The 16,305-nt window shown below is 32.9% G+C and overlaps 1 long non-coding RNA gene across 1 annotated transcript; it reads left to right on the forward strand.

Moving 5' to 3' along the window:
* Nucleotides 1-5,329: 5,329 nt before the first annotated feature.
* LOC146746070 (uncharacterized) lies at nt 5,330-5,991 on the forward strand. The gene is made up of 2 exons (XR_014929567.1): nt 5,330-5,485; nt 5,928-5,991. It is a non-coding gene; the product is annotated as an uncharacterized LOC146746070 (long non-coding RNA).
* Nucleotides 5,992-16,305: the final 10,314 nt, after the last annotated feature.

Raw genomic sequence — 16,305 nt, forward strand, 5'->3', positions numbered from 1 at the left:
CTATTCGTTAACTTATATAATCATACGCGGATATTGAAGTGCAGGCAATATGATTGCATAGAAAACACAGTCGTATTTTAGTTTTAAATAATGTTTTATATATTATTACAGAAACCGGGCAAAATAAATGTATGTTGGTGCATAATTTGCAATCTTCCTTAATTGCTCAGTAACTAGGAGTATTTGAGTATGTAGTACACCACACCAGGAAGGTAAAAACATATATTAACACTTGGAGTATATCATATAAATACACTATTGTTAATGGTTTATTAACAATGAATTTTCTGATCACACACACAATTTACGATTGTGAAATACCGATAACAAATGTAACAGTACATTATATCTCTATTCGAACGTTGCGGGCGCTAATTACCATAGTCTACGTATGAGATCTGAAGTGATTGAAAAAAGAATATTTGCAGTGTGTTTTACTGCAATTAAAACATGCATAACGCTTTACACGAGTTAACAATTTATTTAAGGTAGAGACTCACGTTCCTGGCCTTCCATTTTAACGCCTTTTTTTCTGTATGTGATCACGAAATTTCAAGAGTATGATTAAATCAGTAGAATGTTATCGCGTAATTATTCATAACATTCATTTACAAGATAATCATCGACATGATCAAATACCTTCCTCATTGTTTTACAAGTTGCCATGGTTTTGCAACAACAATTAAGATTGTTTGATAAGTACTAGGATTAGTGCCAAAATGAGCATCATGCTCAGTATTTTGAATACAAGCTGCAGTTGGTGGTTATTACTGTAGATTGTGAAATGCGATACTTCACTTTCAAATACGGAAGTATCCTCTTTATTAATCGTATTTCTTCAACTTTTAAACGTAATTTCTTTCTGTAACTTACACTATTATTTGGATAATTTGTTTATATATTCAGAAAATCCCCCCCCCCTCAATTTAAAATTAGCTACGAAAGGGAGTCCTACCTTAATGAAAACAATTTAACCAAATTTCGTCCACTATAACAAAAACATTGTGGTCAATTTTCACGTATTTTTTTTCTCTTGAGAAACATTTAAATGGCTACTATTACTAGATGTATACTGACTTGTAAACTGGTCATACGAATGTTACAATCAGGTTTATGTAATGATTGCAAAATAATAACGGTGTTGCCGAATTTCAAGCTTCTTTTGTAGAGACTTAAAGTGGACACAGACGGGTTAATAGCAGAGACTGGCGACTTTGTTTATAGAATGTAAGCACAGTAGCATGAAATTTGCATTTGAATGTAACATAGGACGCGAACTTTAATGCAAACACAAACCTTACATTCAGTGACATCAGTGAGTTGACCCTTACGCATTTGATAGTGAATGTATCTAGGCCAGTAGATATAGCCTAGGTATTGAGTCGTTGGTACACTCACTTAGCGTAGGTGTCGACCTTTTTGATGTTCAATTCCGGTTGGTTTTAAAACTCATGTATATCGTCATTACTCCGATACAACAACCGCTATGCAACAAGTGACCGGTGAACACAATCTTTATATTCAGTGTACTAGGCGTTTTGAACTGCTATAGTACAGTACCACGTCAATTGTAAACAGATGCATTGGTTTCGTCACAGAGCGTTGAAAAAGTCATTCATGACAAAAAAAGCAAGGCAAGCGTTTATATACGTTATAAATGTTGTACAACACATCGCAAAGGCTGATGTAATATTTTACTTAGCTATGACAAAACCTACAACAAAACAAAAACAATATTTGTTGATTAGAACAGTTTGGTCAGATATGGAGAACAAATCTCACATGAACAATAAAATTATGCAAACATGGTGAAATGATAAATAAACAAAATTATTTATGATGACCGATAATAATTATAAAACAATAACATAAAATATTTTGGCACTGATGTTTAATAATATAGCAATGTGGAGGTGCCAAACACGCGTATTAAATGACTGTATTAATACAAAAACTTATAGGCAAGATAGGATAGTTCAAACGTTGTGAACTGGGTTAAAGTTGAGACCGCTGCACTAGCTGAAATCACAGACCAAGTTTCTACTATTTACATAGGTAATCCAGCCAATTACGAATCCAGACTCATAGTTATCAATGGGAAGGCGAGGGTGGCCAGACAAGTAACACTGAAGACAATACATGGGAAGTGACATATACTGGAGACGATGATAAAGAACATATTACATGCACAGCTATAAACAGTCAACATATGAAAAGACTGTGTATTATTCAGGTACGTGTTTAATCAATTATATTCGATTATGTATTATGCTTATATAAGCAACATTGCTTATTTTAACCTTATTCGCAATGTCGTGTTATTAATTTAAAAACGTTTAACCTATTTTCTTCATATTTGGTGTGAAATTGTAATCCTTTGAATAATATGAATGTGTTATTTTAATAATTCTGACCATACAAGGCCGCCCCATCAAATTGTGTGCCGACATTTTCGTATCAATAAATAAGATTCCATTATGTTTTCCTATTGGTAATTATAAAGATTATTTTGCAGATTGTGGCAGTGTTTTTATCCATATGGCTGATGGTGTTTGTGAACATTGTTTGTATGAAAGATAGTGAATGATCATTTCAAGGTGTGTCAAACTTATACGTATTGTCATGATTATTTTGGAATTATGATTGATTTCTAATTAGATGACAATTTGATATCAAACAATAGCATATGCAATGTTCTATCGGTAGCCCTTGTTTGAGTTAGATATGCTAAGATAGCACCACTATCATCACGCTAGACAGTCAAAGTTTACTGATATCCCACAACTATTTTTGAAATTGATGTTCGCCTCAATTTGTTTTTTCTTTTCTTTTAGATTAAAGCGCCTCAATTAATATAGCGATGAAATATGCTTACATATGTACATTTCATAACGTCAAACATTGTTGTGTCAGTGCAGTGTTTTTGCTTTGTAGCAAAGAAAATTAACACAGAAATGACCTCTGATCATATCAGAATGTCTATAATTACATGAGCCCATCGAACCCAGTATGTATATATCACTCTACTATATATATATATATATGTACAAAAACTGTTTTATTTTTAATTTAATTTGTGTGCACATGTAGAAATGCTTATTCATTAGATGAGTGTGATCTTTATCTTATATATAGTCCATGTCACCTACACTAAATACATTCGAAAACTATGGGAGACATAGAGGAATTTATATTACGGAAAGTATACAGGAGAAATGTTATCTGACGAGGTTGTTATTTATTGTGCAGTAGTAACACAAAAAAACATAAAATATAAGTTGTATTCACACGAGTACAATATTTGATATGTTTTTAATCATTGTAAATAAATATCGACCATTTTCTTAACATTTCGTTTTGAGTTGTCCGAATTAGAGTATGACTGATTCTATTATAGGATGTGGACGAGAGAGATGTGTTGTTTGGTGGAGTAATTTTGCAGATCAACTTTTTTGACAAATTTGTGAGTGCTGATTTAGATGATGTATGTTATGCCGGCCTTTTTAAATAATGCTTATAGTCTAAGCCTACTAGGAATGTTCATTTCATAGACATCGTAGTTAGTTTCCCTTCTATTATGGAAATATAGATTTGGTCATTTTAGATATTTCTTTAGCGTTTTACAATATTTTGTTACAATGTGCTTTACACATAGGGTTAGTATGAATATCACTAATAGAGTTGATCGCTTTTACAAATAGGGTTGGTAATTATTACAAATTAGGCTAATTGGTATTTAAAATAGGTTATTAATTCGTTATTAAAAATAGGTTTTATCGTTATTACAAATATGATTGATTGTTATTATGAATAGGCTCGGCTTTAAACATACATGGTTGATCGTTATTACAAATAGGGTTGATCGTTATAACAAATAAAATAGGTTTGACCGTTATTACAAATAGGGTTGATCGTTATTACAAATAGGGTTGATCGTTATTACAAATAAGGTTGATCGTTATTACAAATATCACTGGTTATTATTATAAATAGTGTTGGCTTTAAACATATATGGTTGATCGTTATTACAAATACGGTTGATCGTTATAACAAATAAAATAGGTTTGACCGTTATTACAAATAGGGTTGATCGTTATTACAAATAGGGTTGATCGTTATTGCAAATAGGTTTGACCGTTATTACAAATAGGGTTGATCGTTATTACAAATAGGGTTGATCGTTATTACAAATAGTTTTACAAATAAGGATAATCGTTATTACAAAAAACGGTTAATTATGAACGTCAGCGTTATTAAGTGTGAACACCAAGTTTAGTACACACATTTTGTAATACAACCACGATGCTTAATATTCAAACAATCACGAATGCGAGCCGAAAAGAGTGTTGGTGAGCAAGTACTTTCCTTGTCATGGTTAATACGTCACTATAACATTCCAACGAAATAATGAAATAATGATGCTGGAGGAATTTCACATTTATGAAAAAACGAAGGAATAATAAGAAAATATTGGTGAAATAATTCTACAAAATCACATGGGGAGGATAGCTAAGCGTGTGTAATTATTATCATCATAATACACTTACCGCTTTAAAATAATTTCAATGGATGAATCAAGTACGCATGTAAAGTTAAAAACGAGTTGATCTGTTTCACATTTCTCTCAAAGAGGGCGCTTCATATTAGCATTGACGGGACGCAGACAATCATGGTAAATACATTGACTCATTGTAATGACATAGATGGCGTCCCAATGCGGAAGTTAAGCTTTGAGTTTTATGTGTACACTGCGTGGGATTTGTGCGTATCTGTATGAACATATAGCATTTCAGTAAACTACCAGAAGAAGGGAAATGGTCCAGGGTATTGTAACCGGGCTCTACATTGCTTTGCTTTTCATGAAGACGTCGAGAGGTATTTACTGACAGTCAATAAATCTTTTAGTGTACACTGACCTGAGTTGTGGCTGTTCAACCACTAAGTATACTGTACCATTGTTGTTTTCATTTTCGTCTCCGTACATACCAACATGGCATGCTGTACTTGGTGACGTGGAGAATTGAATGTATTTGTAGTTTGTCATTACCTTGTGAATGCAAGTACCACCATGTTATTATACTAAACGTTACTATTGCATAGGGAAAAATACAATGGTCACCATGGTTTTGTAATATCGTTATATTATACTTAGTATTTTGTCAGGTTCTGATTGGACCAACTGGTATAGAATATGCCAAACCAGGAGAAGATGCAATCTTGAACTGCTCTATAGACTGGCAATCAAGTTCACAACCTGCGAACTGGGTTAAAGTTGGTGAGAGCGGTGCACTAGCTGAAATCACAGACCAGGGTTCTACTATTAACGTAGGTGATCCAGCCCATTACGGTATTGTGTACACAGCGCCATACAGATATGACTTGCTTATATACAATGTGGATTTAGAAGACGATGATGGAGAGTATGATTGTTATTTTAGTTTACAGGGCAATGAAGATGGGGAAGTAGGAACACTTACTGTACTTGGTAAGTAAAGTATAATACAACAAACGGATACGTTTTCATGCCGTATTTTAAAAAATTGTCTTGGCTTAATTTAAGTATGTGTAGCAATGTAACAATTTGCAGTGGATTCGACATATTCTTTAAAAAAATCATTGAGGTTACTTGAGTAAAATTTAGATAAAATCACATTATTTCATGTTCTCCATTTGATATCAACACATTATATGTACAAAGAGTCAGTTTTTTAGGTGTCACATTGTTCACACTAAAATTCAGAATTATAAATTGATGTTGAGTTAAAAGGTACCATGATGTTGAAATTCTATAGAAGTTGTATAGAACCGCCATGAGCTATAAGAACCTAGACCCAGAGACAAATTATAATGCTTGAGTAATGTACTTTAACAAAGATGCGTCGTCCGTCATTCTATAATAATACAGTATAAAACTGTTATCCCCGCAGATAGAATAGATTCAATAAACATAGTTGGCTATAGTGATGATGCAGTTGTAACAGTTGATGAAAATGAAGCAAGAGAGTTTACCTGTGAATCCACCGATGGTAACCCAGCAGCTGAGTTAACGTGGACAATAGGTGGTAAAGATATCGCAGAATACAGTACATATACAACACAAGTCAGCGATAATAATGACAAACTACATAACAGTAGGAGTGTGTTGAATTATACATTCAATGCAACAGATAATGGAGAGGCTTTGATATGCCAAGGATTTCAACATGAAGACTTAACAGTTAGAAGTGCTCGTGTTTACATGAATGTAAAACGTAAGTAACATCTGATGTCAGTATTTATTTAGATTTTGAATGTTGTGTTTTTCTGTACATGTTTAGCTGATCTGTAGCTCAACTTTTGATGGGTGGGACAAAATCCAAAATGGTGTTCACTGCCCTTGAAAATAGTGTGCTTATGCTGAAGCTAAGTAAGACTGGCTGTTTGAGTTCCGCACATGCCAGAATACCTTTTCTGTAGAGAACTGACCACCTTCCCGAGGCATTTTTTGGATAAACATTAAAACCAATTTAGCATAACAATGAATAAAATAAATTTCATTAACATAATATAGTGTTATGTAAATTTGTTGACACTGTATGCAGTTTGCCTCGCCTCTCTCCACATTCCTGTCCCGTTCAAACCAGTTGCTGATTGAATCTTTCACACTTTGCTAATTAGTGATGATATACTCTCCATAACAAATATATTCAATGGTAGGGAAATCAACCAAACAATAATGACTTCTCATGCAATGCCTCTCGTTCAGGGGTCAATGTTTTTTTTATCTGTATAACTGAGAAATATTTATATGAGGTAATGTAGTAGGAATATATGATCCAATTTTGTACTTGCTTGTGTTTCTATTAGAATTCTATTCTATTCTGTCACTATATTAGTAGTATGTGTCTTTATAAATGATAGATGTCTATTGATGATCCAAATAAGTCATATTTTTATGATCTAGCATATAATACATGTAATTTCGATTAAGGTGTACTTCTAATAGAGAAAATACGGTATTTTTTTTGACATGGTTTTTGTTCCTTTTCAGACATACCGATAATCTCCGGAATTGGAGTTACTTCATGGAGTGATGGTGGTGTGATAAATGTGGAATGTGTAGATACAGCCAATCCAGACTCATATCAATATGAATGGGAAGCTGAGGGTGGACAGTTTGGTACTACATCTGAGAACACATGGGAACTTACAGATACTGGAGATGATGGCCAAGAAGAGATAACATGTACAGCTACAAACACTATGGGATCTAGTGAACCACATAGCCATACAGTCACAATACCTTGTAAGTATACAATGTGTTCACATTATAGTAACATCAGAGGCAATATGTACAGCTACAAACACTATAGGATCTAGTACACCATATAAACAAATAGTCGACAAACCGTGTAAGTATATATAATATATAAACTATGTATGTATAGCATGGTATACAATGACCGTAGTTGTAAGTATGTCGTGAACATGTTATTATAGTATACTTGCAGAGATATTTGGTTACAATGTCTTTCCTGTAAATTGTACCTTCCAGCGATGAAGTAGTTCTGTGACGTAAATGTGTCAAAGGAATGCCGTGCACGACTGTCATGGTGTTGTTGTCCATAATTATCGTTCATAAAATAATACGTGATGTACTGTATTCTAGTTGACAAATAACCTAAACAATTATTGCTTTCAACTACTTTACATTTACCCATGTACGTTATATCTGCTCATTTTCGTCGAAGGAAAGTTTTGATTTGTGGCTGATCAGTTTTACTTTTTTAAGCATATATTTAATTCTAATTAATGTTAATTAATTGTGCTGCTTTCCCGAACAATCGCTTTACACAAACAACTTATTATGTTTGTTTGTAGACGAACCCACAGTTAACGCTATCACAGAGAGTCCCCTTAAAATCGAAACAGGGTCTGACGCCTTGTTAGAGTGTGGCACAGATGCTGTACCACCATTTCCCGAGAACGAGAGTTGGGAATGGTTTCTACAGGATGGGCCAAATTACATACAAATAGATTCTTCTGATGAAGGCTATGATATTGATCCAGTAGAAGGTGATGAACAGACAACAACGTTAACTGTATTTGATGCACAATGTGTTCAAACTTATCGCTGTCAACTTGGAGAATCATACGCGGATATTGAAGTCCAGGCAACGGGATCAGGTCAGCAGTTAATTATACCTCTCTGTATATTAATGATATATTAAGAGATTATCTGATTTTTCATTTATCAATAGCAACATGTAATATTCGAACATGTGTATATATTGAATATTCATTGTTGTTGACTTTATTCGCAAAAATGCAAATTCGTCGTTATTATCCAATTTATCATACATATGGCAGTATATATAAGCCTATGACACATGTAATCTAGATGACGATAACAATTGTTATTATTGTAAAAACCTGTGACGTAATATTTGATTTATTCACATCGTACGTGCTGCGTTTGAGTTGTTAAATTATAATTTGCATATTATTACAGAAACTGACCAAAATCCGTGTATAATATGTGTCGGCGTGGCGGCATTACTTACAGTTCTTCTTTGTTGCTCAGTGACTGGGAATATCGTCGCATTTGTTTTACATAGAAAACTAAAGCGAAGTTTTTCTAAACAGGTATGCTCTATGTAAAATAATGACGAGTAAATAACCATGATTTCTTTGTTTTCTATATGATACATAGCGTGGATATTGACAATTTATTTGAATACAATAGCCCATTCACATGAAATTATTTACATTTTCTATTACATTCGATATAATTATTAATAAATAATGATATTACGTATAAACGGTAGAAATACGTATCCGTGTATTTGTTTAAGTAGTTGACATTGTTTAAATTAGTGTTGTAAGTTGGTATTCTGTATTTTGTTTTAAAGTCTATGTCGGACTCAGGTGATAATTATACAACACTTTCTACAATGACTAAAGATGCAGTACATGTATATGAAAGACCTACATTGAAGACAGATGAGGTAAGAGAACAGTTATTAATCGCATACAGTAACAAAGTGGAGAAATTATTGAAGTATTGAATACAAATATATAACTAATAGCCCGAATGAATTATGATGGTGTCACTGATTAGATATTGGAGTACATTATATTTTATTGTAGAACATTGAAGACAGTAATCATACCTCCCTTTCACCAGAAACAAGAAACACACAACCTACATATGAGGTAATAAACACGACAAAGGTAAATACAGAGCAACCTAATGCCTTTTTACAGATTACATTGATTTATATGATATTTGTTTTCTACTTTATTCACACAAAATAAATGATTCTGTGGCTTGTCATGTTATAGTATATATATATATATGCAATGAAACGATGATTATAACATACATAACATTTTACTCTTACGAACGATTATTAGAACCAATTAAAATACACGACTGCTAAAATAACTAATAAGCATTGTTCTCATAACATTGTACTTTATTTTGTTTTCACTCAGAACATCTGAACGATTACCACATACAAGGTAAAAACAGATTGCTATACAAATGTTGACGTCCACAGATTAGTGACTGATAAAATTTAAATAGTTGATCTGAACATATTTAAATTACTATTGTGGATTTGCCTCTTATGTGTCACATTTGCAAATCTCGGAAGTAAATTGAAGTATTTTTTTTTTCAATTTGATAGTACCTTTAGAAAAAAAACATTCACGTTGTGATATTGCTCCCAGTTCAATATAATACTGATGTCATTCTGAGTTTTGGTCAATTATTAACCAAATCATATAAACAAATAAAATATTATTAAATAAGTACTAAATAGCGTAATAATGATTTTTCAGAAATATATAACTTTTGTAAGTTTTGAAATTTAACGACCAATTTACTCAGAGTAAATTATATTTATCTGCACTGCTCCGAGTTACCTTAATTGATCTATTTGATTTTAGAAATTTTAAGTTTGATAACTTAGTTATCCATCTAATAGTTACAAGTAAAACGGGGTACTTTTCATAGAATATAGAAAGAATTTAAAAATTATAGGAACAAACATATACATAGTAGAGATGCAAGACGACTTTATGTATCTAATCTGCATAATTTAATAAAAGTGTCCGATTTGTAATTTGAAAAAAATGTGTGACACTATGGTCCTTTTACTGAATCAACATATTGCACGTTTCTTTTTTTTGTTTGGTTTTAGTCAACTGCCCAAAACAAATGAAGTATTTGTTGCTGAAAATATTTTCTTTCATAAGAAACAACTTTAACTCATTGGGGTGTGCGCGCCTTGAATTAGAGATTGAATAATTGATTCAAATGATTGATACACTGTAACGAATAAATATGATGTAGTTGAAGTAGACTACGGTGTTATTTAATGTTGTACAGTGGTACAAAATAGACAATACTGCGTACAATGACTTCCCCTAAAAGCAGTATTTTCATGTAGTGGAATAAGTTATACAATCTGCAAAGCAGGCATATATTTTGCTAATACAAATATCGAATTACAAAATATTATCAAATATCTGAAATGATATTATTGAATGTATTAATCATTTTCGGGGTATCATTATTTTAGTTCAACATTTTTTGCTATTTTTAATTTCTTTTCAATTCTTTTTTAATTCAAAAAAGAAATTACGTCATTTAATAAATTTTATATCGAGCTCCGCGATGTCACATATCAAAATATGACACTTTTCTTCAGAAAACTTAATTAAATTCATAATTAAGCTATATCTTAACTGCGATTTGCCTATTATTTTAAACACACGTCATATTTACATATTATGTGCATGGGCACAAAATGCTATTGGGGCAATAGTGCATCATATGTAATTCACGTTATAAGTATACAACATTGATATTACTGTTAGCTATTAAATGCAGGATGTGAAAAACAATGTTGCTATTATGTTGTTATGTGACCTTTCACGTCATGGAACACAAGAGAATTTACTCATCTGCCTAACATTTGATATATTTGAAATATGTATAAAAACAGTTTTACAATTCAGATTATATAACATGATTAACATTACTTATTCTATAAAATTTGTATTTCATACTTCGACATTCACACTAATACATGGCAATATCCAGTTAATTGACAGTTGTCACATCTGCTAGTTGTAGTTAAGAAGCTATCGGTTAACTTACAGAATCATACGCGGATATTGAAGTGCAGAAAGAGTGATTTCATTGAACACTTTGTGTTTGGCGATATATTTGATTTATTGTGGTAGAACTCGTCGTATTTGAGCTTTAAATAATGGTTTATATATTATTAAAAAAAAACAGGGCAAAATAAATTTATCACCAACGTTGGTGTGGCTGCATAATTTGCAATCTTTCTTAATTGCTCAGTAACTGTGAGTATTGGAGTATATATTATCTATCGATTTGTCATAGGCAAGGTTTTCCTAAACATACATGTTTTGCAATAACAAAATAATGATCATTAAATTGGTTGATTTTTTAAAGTGTGTATACTAGGCACAAAGCGTGGATATGTATCGCTAATTCTCTGACAACTAATATATATCAATATTTCAGTATGTCACTACTAAATAATGTGATATTTCAGCATGATCACCTGTGGATATATTCAAGAAATTACTTAATTTGTAATACATCACACCAGGAAGACAAGGTAAGAAAATATACTAACACGATATTGTTAATAGTTTAAAATAAATTTTCTGATCACAATTGACGAATATAATATACCGATAACAAATGTACCATTACACTGAGGACGTTAATTACCATAGTCTACATATAACATCATAACTGGTTGACAGATAAATTTAAACTCCTTTTTTTTCTGTATGTGATCAACAAATTTCAGGAGTGTGAGTAAGTCAGTAGAATGTTATCGCGTAACACACATTTTCAAGATAAGTATCGACATGCTTTAATACCTTCTTCATTTTTTTACATGTCGCCATAGATTTAAGATTGTTTGATAAGTACTAGGATTAGTGCCAAATTGAGCATCATGCCCAGTATTTTGAATACAAGTTGCAGTTGGTGGTTATTACTGGTAAAGATTGTAAACAGAGATGCGTCACTTTCAAATACCGAAATGCAACTGAAGGTCACACTTCTAAGTGGAATCCAAGTACTACCAAGTCGATAGCCCCTGAGAGATATCATGTTTTTTTTATCATATTTCTTCATTCTGTAACTTATATTATTATTTAAATTAAATTTGATATAGATTCAGAAAATCGAAAAAATAAACAAAATTACCTACCTTAATTACAAAAATTTCACAAAATAGCGTCTACTCTATCTAAAACATTGTGATCAATCTTCACTATATTTTTTCTCAAGAAACATCTGAATGACTACTATTACTAGATGTATGCTGACTTGTTAAACTAGTCATTCAAATGTTACAATAAGTTTGTATGCAATAAAATCAAACCCAGATCACAAAAATAATGCCATTGTCAAATTTCAAGGTTATTTCGTAGAGGCTTGATAGTGGGCACAGACGGATAGACTTTGTTTATAAAATGTAAGCACAGCAGCGTAGTATTGTGAATATTTGCATTTGAATGCAACAGAGGACACGAACTTTAATGCAAACACAAACCTTACTTCAGTGACATCAGTGAGTTGACCTTTACGCATGTGTTAGTGAATGTATGTAGGCCAGTGGATATAGCCTAGGTATTGAGTCTGTGGCACACTCACTCAGCGTAGGTGTCGACCCTTTTTGGTATTCAACACCGGTAGGATTTAAAATCTACGTCTATGGATCATCACAACAACCACTATGCAAACAGTGACCGGATAATACAGTCTTTCCATTCAGTGTCCTCGGCGTGTTTAACTGGTATAGTACAGTACCACGTCGATTGTAAACAGATATATTGGTTTCGTTCCCAGAGCGTTGAAAAAGTCGTTCATGACAAAGAAGGCAAGGCAAGGCAAACGTTTGTACACGAACTTTTGAAAGCACAGCGCAAAGGCTGATGTAATATTTTGATAAGGTTTGAAGGCAAAAAAAAGAAAATTATATGTTGATTAGCGTTAAACAGTTTGGTCAGATGTAGTGAACGAATCTCAGATTAACAATAAACACAATGAAATAACAAATTATTTATGATGACCGAATTTTACAACAAAAAATATGTAAAAACAATGCTATAACGAAAGAAAAATGAAATAAATTGTTGATTGTCAGGACTAGTTCTGATTGGACAAACTGGTATAGAATATGCACTGTTGTATATAAATAGGCAGTCAGACAAAATTGAACTGGCTTAAAGTTGTCGAGACCGGTCCAATAGCTGAAATCACAGACCAGGATTCTACTATTACCGTCGGTGATCCAGCCATATTATGGTGTTGTGTATACAGCGCCATACAGATATGACTTGGTTATATATAACGTGGATTTAGAAGACGATAGCCAGTATGATTGTTATTTCAGTTTAGAAGGCAATGAAGATGGGGAAGTAGGAACACTTACTGTACTTGGTAAGTAAAGTATAACACAACAGAGAGAAATTCCAAGACGCAATTTTCAATTCCTTCAGCTTATTAACAGCCACGTTTAGCAATGTAACAGTTGACAGTGGATTCGACATATTCTTTTAAAAAAATATTGAGGTTACTTGAATGAAAAATAGATAAAATTATATAATTTCATGTTTTACATTCTGCATCCAACACATTATAAGTTATAATATATTGAGTTAAAAAGTAATATGTTGAAAGTAATGGAGTCGATGTTCTTCTTTTTAGACTATTAAAATTAATGTCGATTTGTAATATTCAACTACGTTTACACTATCACTTCATGAATAAAAGGTGTATAGAACCGCAACGAGACTCTGAGACAAACTACACTGCTTGAGTGATGTATTGAAACAGAACGAAACTGTTTATCCTCACAGATAGAATAGATTCAATAAGCATAGTTTGCTACAGTGATGATGCAGTTGTTAAAGTTGATGAAAATGCAGCAAGAGAGTTTACCCGTGAATCCAAATTTAAAACCAATAACCAGTAACATGGAACAATTATACACTGTTGCAGGTGTGTGCAAAGATAGTCAACTGAAATCTAACAAAGTACCACAAACTTTCACTTCCAGTGTGACAGTCCTAGTATATGATTGAATGATCATAACAGTACTGAAATGCATCATAGTGGTTAACATATGCACTTGTGTTTGTCATTGTGAATAAGCAAAACTAGCGAGGACAAAACGTCTTGTTTTTGTAAAATTACAAAATATAAATTATGCAAATTGCAATATGGCCACAAAGACTGTTCACAAACAAATCTTTGTGTGTAGTTATAGACAAGATAGACAAGTGTACGTTTTTATTCAATGCAGTGTGATAGAGATACAACGGGGCGGTCAAAATCATCGATTCCCCGTACACAAACTAATTCTCTTGTTTGTTCACATATGAAGCCACAGTTATTGCTATCACAGTGAATATTATTAAAATCGAAGCAGGGTCCGACGCCGTGTTAGAGTGCGGTACTGGTGCTTTACCACCACTTAGAAATAGATTCTTCTGATGAATATCATAATGATCCAGTGGAAGGTGATGAACAGACAACAACGTTGACTATATTTGATGCACAAGGTGTCAATTTGGAGAATCGTACGCGGATATTGAAGTCCAGGCAACGGGACCAGGTCAGCTTCACGGCAATGCTTGAGTGCATACGCTTCGGCATTGTCTTAATAACATTATTATTATACATCTTTCCCTCCTAAGGATACATCATAGAAATGCCGAAATACAAAAAGTTTAGAACAGATTGGGCTAACTTTGTATAGGATCTGGTGGTATACTATACATGTTCTGCGACAAATTACAGCTAATATAATAAATACTGGATAATAATCACTTAAACAATTTGTATTCTTGTGCGAGCAAACTGCGTGAAGAAGACTACAAATGAATAACTAGATTAAAACGTAGCGAAACCTACGATTTTGTTTGTATAAGGAGGGTAAAGCAAAACAGTATTGTGAATATTTGCATATGAATACAATTCCGGACACGAACCGTACATTTAGTGATATCGGCGAGTTGACCCGGTATAGTACCACATCGACCGAACTGTTTGACAGCATGGCGCTGATCTTGTAGGTTAGCTAAGATACTAAGAACGGCATGTCTCTTATGAAATAAAATATTCGGTGTGTTGTCTTTTCGTGGTGTCTGGCACAGTGAGCATTACAATATGTATAAATAGCATTCGCTATATATGTCACATTGAACACACATTAAACACGTTGTGGCGCAACGACAGACGATTGAACGATTTTCGACAAACAAAATATATTGCTCCATCATGTTCAAACCATGGCATTTGATAGTAATAACACTGTTTATTTTTGATTTAATATTTATTTGCAATCTGTCCATGTCCAAACTGAATTATAATTTTCACAGTTTTATACAAAATTGCAGTCAGAAATTATAAATTATAAAATATGTTGCTAGTGTATGCAATAAACATAGCTTTAGTATTAACGTATAATATCTGTCAGTGTGCGAAGCTGTATCTATAGTGCATGTAAAGTTACCCAACGTCAAAAAAATGCATATCATAACTGACCTATAGAGGGCGCTTTATAACCCAATATGACAAGCAAATCTACGGAGTGAAATATCACTTGAATCTTATTGAACATGTACATGATTCATTCAACGTGCAATATGTATATCTTGGCGAAGACGTATCGTATAATTTATCGGTAATAAATCGGTGAAATATCCGAATACCTTAGTAAGAAAGCCAGTATCAAACTTTACTTGAGAATTTGCTTCACTAGAGTGCTATTGTCCACATTTCTTTATTCACTGCATGTTACGCAGGTAGTCGTGTGATGTTTGTTATGTTTGAACAGTTTGACACGTTTGACGACCCCGACAACGATTCGGAATTAGATCACTATGTAAACAACCTCGGAACATGACAAGTCGGAGTTAGATCACTATGTAAACACAGTCGGAACATAACAAGTCGGAGTTAGAACACTACGTAAACACACTCGAAACATAACAAGTCAGTTAGATCACTATGTAAACACACTCGGAACATAACAAGTCAGTTAGATCACTATGTAAACACACTCAGAACATAACAAGTCAGTTAGATCACTATGTAAACACACTCAGAACATAACAAGTCAGTTAGATCACTATGTAAACACACTCAGAACATAACAAGTCAGTTAGGTCACTATGTAAACACACTCAAAACATAACAAGTCAGTTAGATCACTATGTAAACACACTCAAAACATAACAAGTCAGTTAGATCACTAT

The sequence above is a fragment of the Saccoglossus kowalevskii genome, chromosome 5 (assembly GCF_978046115.1).
Source record: "Saccoglossus kowalevskii chromosome 5, keSacKowa6.1, whole genome shotgun sequence".
NCBI lineage: Eukaryota > Metazoa > Hemichordata > Enteropneusta > Harrimaniidae > Saccoglossus > Saccoglossus kowalevskii.